The sequence below is a fragment of the Teleopsis dalmanni genome, chromosome 1 (assembly GCF_002237135.1).
Source record: "Teleopsis dalmanni isolate 2A chromosome 1, ASM223713v2, whole genome shotgun sequence".
Classification (NCBI taxonomy): domain Eukaryota; kingdom Metazoa; phylum Arthropoda; class Insecta; order Diptera; family Diopsidae; genus Teleopsis; species Teleopsis dalmanni.
Window position 1 is genome coordinate 206,706,169 of NC_051846.1, and position 8,620 is coordinate 206,714,788.

Sequence of the window (8,620 nt, forward strand, 5' to 3'; positions counted from 1 at the left end):
AATTAATTCATTTCATCAATTCATCAATTCAATTCATTGCATCTATTTCTCTTTTTTACATAAATTTATTTTTGTTGGAAGATTACATTAATTGAACGAAATATGTTTATCCTTATTTACCTAAATGAATTATTATTTATTTAACATTAAATAAACTTTATTAATCATTTGAGTAATTATTTAAATGAGATTGCAGTTCAGTTATTAGTAAATTAATGAATGTTAATTTGGTATTAAACTGTATTTTAATTGTTGATATACATAAATAAGCAATATACCATACATGTTAAATTGTTATATATTTGTAATTAGTTTTAATCAATTAAATGCATACAAGGCAATATATATAGACATTTTTCCAAGGTTAAACATTTTTAATTATTCAATTATTTTGGCTCCCAATTTGTATGCATGCTAAAATTTGGAACTCCCAGGGGCTATGGTGTGAGTTTTCATCTGCCTGCAAATATTTGCGAGTAAAACTACCAGAAGCCAATATTACTTGTGTTCATAAATGCAATCATACAAAATTAATTCGGAAACCATTGCATCATGTCCTTGTGCTGGTGCTGGTGCTGGTGCAGATGTTAAAATGAAGTGGTTTCTCTGCACTTGTAACGCAATGCTGGCAATTCATGTCAGGAAATGAAATACATTTAATTTACATTTTTGAACACTCTCAGTTCTTGGTAGTTGCCCGACTTGAAAAAAGTTAAAAAATTTAATTAAAATACAATTAAAAATGTTGTTTCCATGAAAGCTTCTAGACTTTAAGTTGTAATGATTTTAGTTATTTTCAAATAATTTTGAAGTTTCTTGATTCTTTAAAATTATGAATATTATTATATATATTATACAGCCTTCCTCCGGGCTGTATACGTGTCGCAGATGGTGGTGGATAGCAGTTGCCTTTCCTGTTATCGGGTGGCAGGACGACAATAAAATACCTCCCGCGGATCAAACTTTCGGAATATGGTCGCTTTCTTAAAAACCCTTATTTGTAAACTACCCAATGGATATTTTGAGGCCATAGGTTGTGGATAGAGTTGCATGCTTAGACCGGAATCTGTAAAAGTGATGGTGGCGGAGGAACCGTAACTAGTCAACGGCGGCTCTTGCATACCTTCAAAAAGAGTACTGTCACAATATTTTCTGTCGGTCTGGAGGCAACAGTTAGCAGCCCCAACACCAGAATCGAATGTGGTAGGGCAAACATCTGTCAATCTTAAATCAACTGATTAACTAAAACCGCAATAAATAATAATTTGCGGCCCTATGCTCCTCCTAGGAGTTAAAGGATTCAATATATTCATATATTATATATCAATATTGTACATGGTCAAAAATAAACTTTAAAAAAATATTAATTATAGTAATTGTAAAAATTTTTCTATATTCTCAAGTAACAATCATTTTTCAGCAAAGTAGTAAAAATAATTATTGAATTAATTTGGTTTCCAGTTCTAATTTGTGTTCTTTATTTTATATGAAATATAATTGGCATTTTTTAATTGGTATTAATTTTTTTTCATTTTTGTTTCAATTTTTTCTATTTAGAGAATTTTTCACTCTAAATGCTTGCAATTTAATTGAAGTGTTTTTGGAAAAACATGAAAAGTTTACAAAAATATGCAATATAGCTTATTTTCGCCTATATTTTTCTTTGAGCTAGGATACGAGGCGGATGCTGTTGCAATAAATATGCAAAACCTAGAATACCGAAAGTAACGATATAGTTGCAAAATGCATTTTGGAGTAAAATTGTTTTTCTTAGAATTTTTTGCGATAAAAATTTATTATTCTGCTGCGTTGAAAATGCAAAACATGTATCTTTGGGAAAGAAAAAGTTCGTGCAAATCCTACAAACCATAAAAAATTTTGGATAAAAATGAATACAGAATTTTTAGTATAAAAACTTTCAATTTAAGCAACTTAAATTAAAAGTATTTTTAATTGCAAGATTTAATTGTAAACAAAAAACTGCAGCTTCCGCAAAAAAAAAGAATAAATTGGCTCCATCGAATCTTTAGTACCTTATATGAGTATATATATGCTGGTTGAGTATCTCAGTAAATAATTTATCTATAATCTTGAATTTTATAACAAAAAGTGACCTATAGCCGGATGAAAAAAACAATATCTATAAAAACCATTATAAATTAGATATATTGCTTTTGTAGAGATTTTAATATACATTAATATATACAGTTTTAATATACAGTTTTTGAAGTAGCATCAAGAGAACAATATGCTCGTTAATTAAATTTTAATTAAACTATAAAACACAAAGATCAAATTAAATTAAAACAGAAATATTTCTTGCATTTTAATCTGTTTGAAATATCAAACTTTCTGTAATATTCATTAAAATTGCTTTCATTACAAAGTTTAAATTTCTTTTAAATACCCTAGTAGTATCTGTAATTTATTTAATTATTAAGAAGATTTATTAAAATAACAATACATAAACAAACAAATTGAAATAAAAGTCATCTGAACTTTGAGTTATTTTCTTTGAAGTATTAATTATTTCTAAACAGTTTTCAGAAATACTAATTAAGAGGATTTATGTGATTGTAGTTGCATTTTACTTTAAATAAATATATCTTTAAATTCGTTTGAGTAAATAACAAAGAAAATATATATTTATATTTTTAGTAAATATAGAAACCTTAATCTTCTAAGAAATTTCATAAATCTTTTTTAATTAATTATTGATTTCAAAAGGTCATATTTTTATCTAAGCATTAGATTGCATTGAACGAAATAAGTTTATATATGCATTAATATGGCTTTGAAATTTAATAGCTTCTTCAAAAAAAATATTTTTATTTTGACGAATACCAAAAGTTAGTTTAGCAGAGTTGAATTATCAGATATTCATCTTAGTTTGATACAAAAAAAAGCTCTATCACTTACTACTAGTGAAATTAAAAACTTTTTTTATTTTGTACAATATATCAATCACTTCGCTTTAGTAATTGAGTACTTGTTAAGTGTTACTTAAGCATCTTAAAAAAATTGCATAAAAGTCACCTATAACTATATTTATATCTCAAGTGGAGCGACATAGATCGAAAATACTTTTGAGACATAGTAGAAAGAGTACACTCTTCAAGAATCACAAATCATTTAACCCATAGAAAGATGGAAAGATATTTAAAATTCCAAGAAATATCGGACAGTCTGATATTTTTAAGGACTATTAAGATAAACTATTCAGCTAAATCGATGGTAGCTCTGAATAGAAACTCGAAGAAGGGAAGATTCATCGGTATCCATTTTATGATACTTAGAAAAAAACGAAGTGTTGGTGGGTTATCTGATAGATTTTCACAGCTTGCGCTGTTTACTATGTGCAAAGAAACAGAATCTTGATTCTACTTGCATGCTGATGACATCTTTGTCATATTTTCTGTGATTAACTAGCTTTGAACTCAGCAATATAAGGCCATTACGACTAGAGCTACTATCTTTGTTTAATAGTGGTTTGGTGCCAACAATCTACGTTTTGGTGTTCATTCTATCATGCTTCTGTGAAAGTAAGATTAGTAAGATCTAAGATGCTGAAAAAAAATTAGCCATTGTCGCATTCATTCGCAGTGAAATTCAAGTCAATTACGAAATAAAATACGTCACACCAGCCACACAAGTGTTTATTACTCAAATATATATCAGAAACAAACTTGAGAAGAATTTTGAAAAAACTCCACTAGGTTAGGTTTGGTTATGTCTGCAGACCAAATAGGCCACGCATAGACCATTGCGATACCAGATCAGAGCCTTAAGTTTTAAGTGATAGTGTGCATGGCTTAGGATGCGCGAGTTATTAGCGTATATTATTAGGATTTCAGCAGAATCCTCAGGTATGTGTTTTAGTCCGGTAAAACTGACAGCCCTCAAGTATTTTTGTCGAGTTCTCGAAAAACCCAGGCAGTTACAGAACAGATGCTCGAGTGTTTCTTTGCATTCGGCTTGTTGTATTTGTTACAAACATCGCTGCGAATTAGGTTTAGTTTTTGCGCATGTGATGCGACTAGTGGTCTGTCAGTACACCAATTAATGTTCTACAGTTTCTCGGCTAGACAAAACTCCACTAAGTTTGGGCAAAAGTTTTAATTATATAAATCATATAAAGAATTTCACAAATACAGAATCAAAAATGAGCAGTGTTTGTTTATAGTAGCAAAATCATGCTGAATAACCTTAAAAACTGGTAAAAGTGCTAACTGCAGCAAAAATATCAAAAAAATGCAGTTTTGGTAGCTTTAATGTAAATTATTCCTATTTGTCACACTAAATAAAATAATATTATATATTCTTGTATAAATGTAGTATAGTCGGACGTGAAATTTTGTCAATAAAGTTTTATGTTTTTAATAATTGTATTACTTGGGCAAGTAAAGTATTTAAGTGTCGTTTTTAAACCATACAGTTTGAATAAAAAAAAAGTAACTAAATAAAAATATTTAAGCCTGCGTTTGATTAGAAAATTAAATGCTAACTTCCATGTGTGCATAAACTGAAGTAAAGAGCAGATTTTATTTTATTTTATTTAATTTTATTTTACTTTACTTCATTTAACTTATAAGCTTATAATGGCATTAAATTACCTTTCATTTCTCATTTAATTATTGCTTTAGCATTATTTTATATAAAATAAACTCATATGTTTCCTATTAAATTTGAAATAAAACTTGCGTTTTGAATACATAATAAATTTATATAAAATGACTTAAAATTTTAAGTGAAAATATATGAACAAAAACAACAATAAAATGTTTGAAGTTTTGTTTAGTCAAAATATTGTGTAGAATATTTTAAATGCAATGCAGTTTATTGCAATACAAACTCAACTTTGATCTGAACTTTTATTAGAAACACAACATTTTGCTTGACTGCATTTAACATATATGCAAACTGTTTACATTTTAAATTGTTTGTTAAATAGAAAACAAAATTAAAACAATTAAAAAATACATTGCATTTTGTTTTTCTTTTGCACTTTTCCTGGAAATGCAATGCAAAATGGGAGCTCCGTGCGTATGAGTGATTTTAATTTGGAAAATTGCTCATACGTCGAGTGTGGTTCAGCTGCGAATTCGTATGAAATTTCGCTGATTTTTTAAGCGTGTGTAATTAATTAGTAAAGAAGAAGAGTTCTGAAATATAGTACAGTAGTTGGAATTTAATTTTTTTATAGTATATATAAAATAAAGATTATAAATATGTACAAAAATGTGTGTGCCGATTTTACACTGAGGCAAAAAGTGAATTTTATTTTAATGGGAAAGCACATGAAAATAACTTTAAAGTGTTTATGTAACATTTAAAATTAACAGGAACTCTTATTTATATTTATATTGTGTATCTGCAGACTCTTCTAACTGACTTGTGCATAAATCAGAATTCTGATATATTCCGTATTCTGTATTTTTTATGTGCTATGTACTTGATATCTTTCATTTGAAACAAAAGCCGCTATTATCGCCTCAAAGATAAAGAATTTTCCACGTATATTTTAACAATTTGTTACACGCCACGCTTGGCATAAAATTGAAGTATCTACTTACTTACTTATATTTCTGTAGCAGTAAGGCAGTTACATACACTGTCTCCACTACAGCAGTAACTATTCTTCTACAATAACTATTTGCAGTATTTTCACTAAGCCATACGACAGCGTGTTATCTTTTAAGTAATTAATCTTTGCTTTATGGTTATAAGCTTGCCTTGTTGTTTTTCTTCATGCCTGCTTGTCATGCCTGACTGTCATGCCTGCGAGCGTTCAATTTTGACTCCATGCTAAGCAGTTGTGTGCGTGCGTGTTAAAAACATTTAACGCAGATTGGCGCGTTTTCATATAGAAAAGCTAAATTACTTTCACCGATAAAGTCATCAGAATAATGATTTAAGATATTCCATGCTTTGTTAACTGGTAGGATAATGGAAAAGGGTTACACATTGTTTTTTATAACTAAAGATAAGCGCATCAAAATACTCGTACGCTGGCACGTTATTTAGAGCAAGGATATTGTCTGGTATTTATTTTAAAATTCTTTCTATTTAAAACAGAATATAGTACTTGCTTAGGTATTAATTGCACTTTAATGGTATTAAAGTCTTCTTACAATAGTTAAAATTAATTGTTTCTTAACTCAAATAAACTGATTTTAATGGAATTGTATAGTTAGTGAATGACATAAGGGCTCAACAATTGAATTAAACTAAATAATATACGTACACTTATATCACTGATTTAGTAAATGAAGATGATGTTAATCAAAATTTTATATTATGCAAAGTAATACATTATAAAGTGGATTGAAAAACTTTTTTGTATTTTTGTATTTTAGTTAATATATTTTATTAATTTAAAGGTCTTATTTAGGGACTTACAACGTAAACCGTTTCAAAGATTGCATAGCACAATCAAAAAATAACCTGAGAATTAATACGGGACTATTAACCGGTCACTGTAGATTGAATTATCGCCTATCGAAGTTAGAAATTCAATCCAACTCAAACTGCAGATACTGTAGAGAAGTTTCTCCCGAATTTATCCCGCCGAAAGTCTCTCGTCTTCACCGATGAACACTCTGATAAACTATCATAGAAGTATCTTCCTAAGAACCTATATCTTCTAGACGCCAAAGCAAAGCATTCATAGAGAAAATGTGTTATGATTTCTTTTTCTTACAGGTTTTCACAACTTCTGCAGTGAAGATTATGAGGAATGCGGAGTTTCTCTGTGTGGGTACCTACACACCAATGACCAGAAAGGTAGAACTGCAGTAAGCCTCGCAGTGTTCACACGGTCTCTTTTGATGAGTTCTTGGGTGATACCGCTGTTTCGGACACCAAACATTCTTCATTAATTGGTTTTCGAAAAATCAACTATTTTAATTGTTCACATATAATTTGTGGTTTGCAAATTTATTGAAACGAATAATCATTTCAATAAAGGTACACTTAATTTATAGACTGTTATGCATAAGTTTCAAGTTTTGTCATTTTTTGATGTTACTCATTAAAACTTTTTGTTTTTGTGAGTAATTGGAACTATTAAATAAACCACAGCTATAAAAATCAATTTAACCAATTTATAGCTTTAAAACTCAACTCAGTTAGAGAAACTTTCTTAAAGTAAAGACAGCTTTACGCTTTTAATTTATAGTAATTTTATTGCCTTGACCTTGCTTTCAAAGTGATTATGTTAATGAGAAACCTACGTTTATATCTGATTTCAATTATGATTGATAAATATTTTATTCCACTTCTTGCAAATTTGTTAGCCGGTATTAAAGGCAGCGTCTGGTTTCTTGTAATTAAATCATTTTATTTGCTATTTGGGTAGTAAAACAAACTCATTTAGTATTTACTTCTTAGTTTCCCATTAAAGTATCTTGGCTTACTTAATTAGACATTTTCTTATTTTGGGTTTTTTATTATTCCTGCAGTGATTTCAATGACTTAAGTAAAGAAGTGAATTGCGTTTCTGTCTTAAATGGGAGGGATGATTTGAAAAGACTGTCTGTTTGTGCAGAATAAAATCATAAAATATTATTAGCAAGCAGCTTAAATAAATGCATTTTAAATTCCACGTTACTAAGTGCATTCCTTTTTAAATCTCAAATAGAATTTTATGCTAGTTTTCTTTTTCACAAAAATATTTTACAGACCTTTAAAAACAATAAATATTCCAGAATTTTTAATTTCAAATAAGTTGAAAAGTGAAAAAAATACTTTTTTTAACTTTTTAAAAGGAATAGTAAGTATCTTACAACAATCCGGCCATTACTTAATTCGTAAAGTTTGTTTGTATGTTTTTAATTATTTTGTTTAGTTAGTAATGTTAATAAGAAAATTTTAACAAACTTAGTTCAAAGGAATTATTTTAATAATTTCAGTTAAATAAAAAATAAGTGTTTTGTTGGTTTCATTTTAGTTTTATTATTATGTTGAGACTAGTTGAGTCAGTGCACTTGAGCACTTTTACTATCTATTTTAGAAACCTGCGAGGTTTCTTCATAACCTCTCTCCACACCTGGACTAGATTTTTGTTTATCACTTCATCAGACTAAGCAATAATTGGTCCCAGATCTGCATACCTCTCCGAGGAGCATGTAACCATTCTGAGATTTGATAACGCGGTGTTGATAAGCATGCGTTTAATTAGAATTTTACGTCATTTAAAAAAATTTGTACTTTCAGTTTAAAATATTTCAATTGAAATTTTTTTCACAATTTCTTTCCTTTTTTTTCTGTTAATGATGAAGCACTTAGTGAATGTAAAATGACTGCCAAAGCCTAGCAGAATTTTTTAATAGCTTTGGTATGCCATTGTTCTGTATGTCCTTATTGAGTTTCATAGACGAATTGGAATTTCGTTTGGTTTGATTGACTTTTTCATATTCCTGCCTTTATTTCCTGATCGAAGTGGAATAAAAGCTACAAAGCATTCAGGAAAAATAAAATGAAGTTACACGTACTAATTGCGAAGAAATGTCAATGTTCTCGAACACATGTTGGCTAAAAATTTCAAAGTGAAAGCCTCGAAAAAAGTCGAAACGGTAAATAGACGTAATATGATACACGCACAAAAGGCAAATAAATGAAA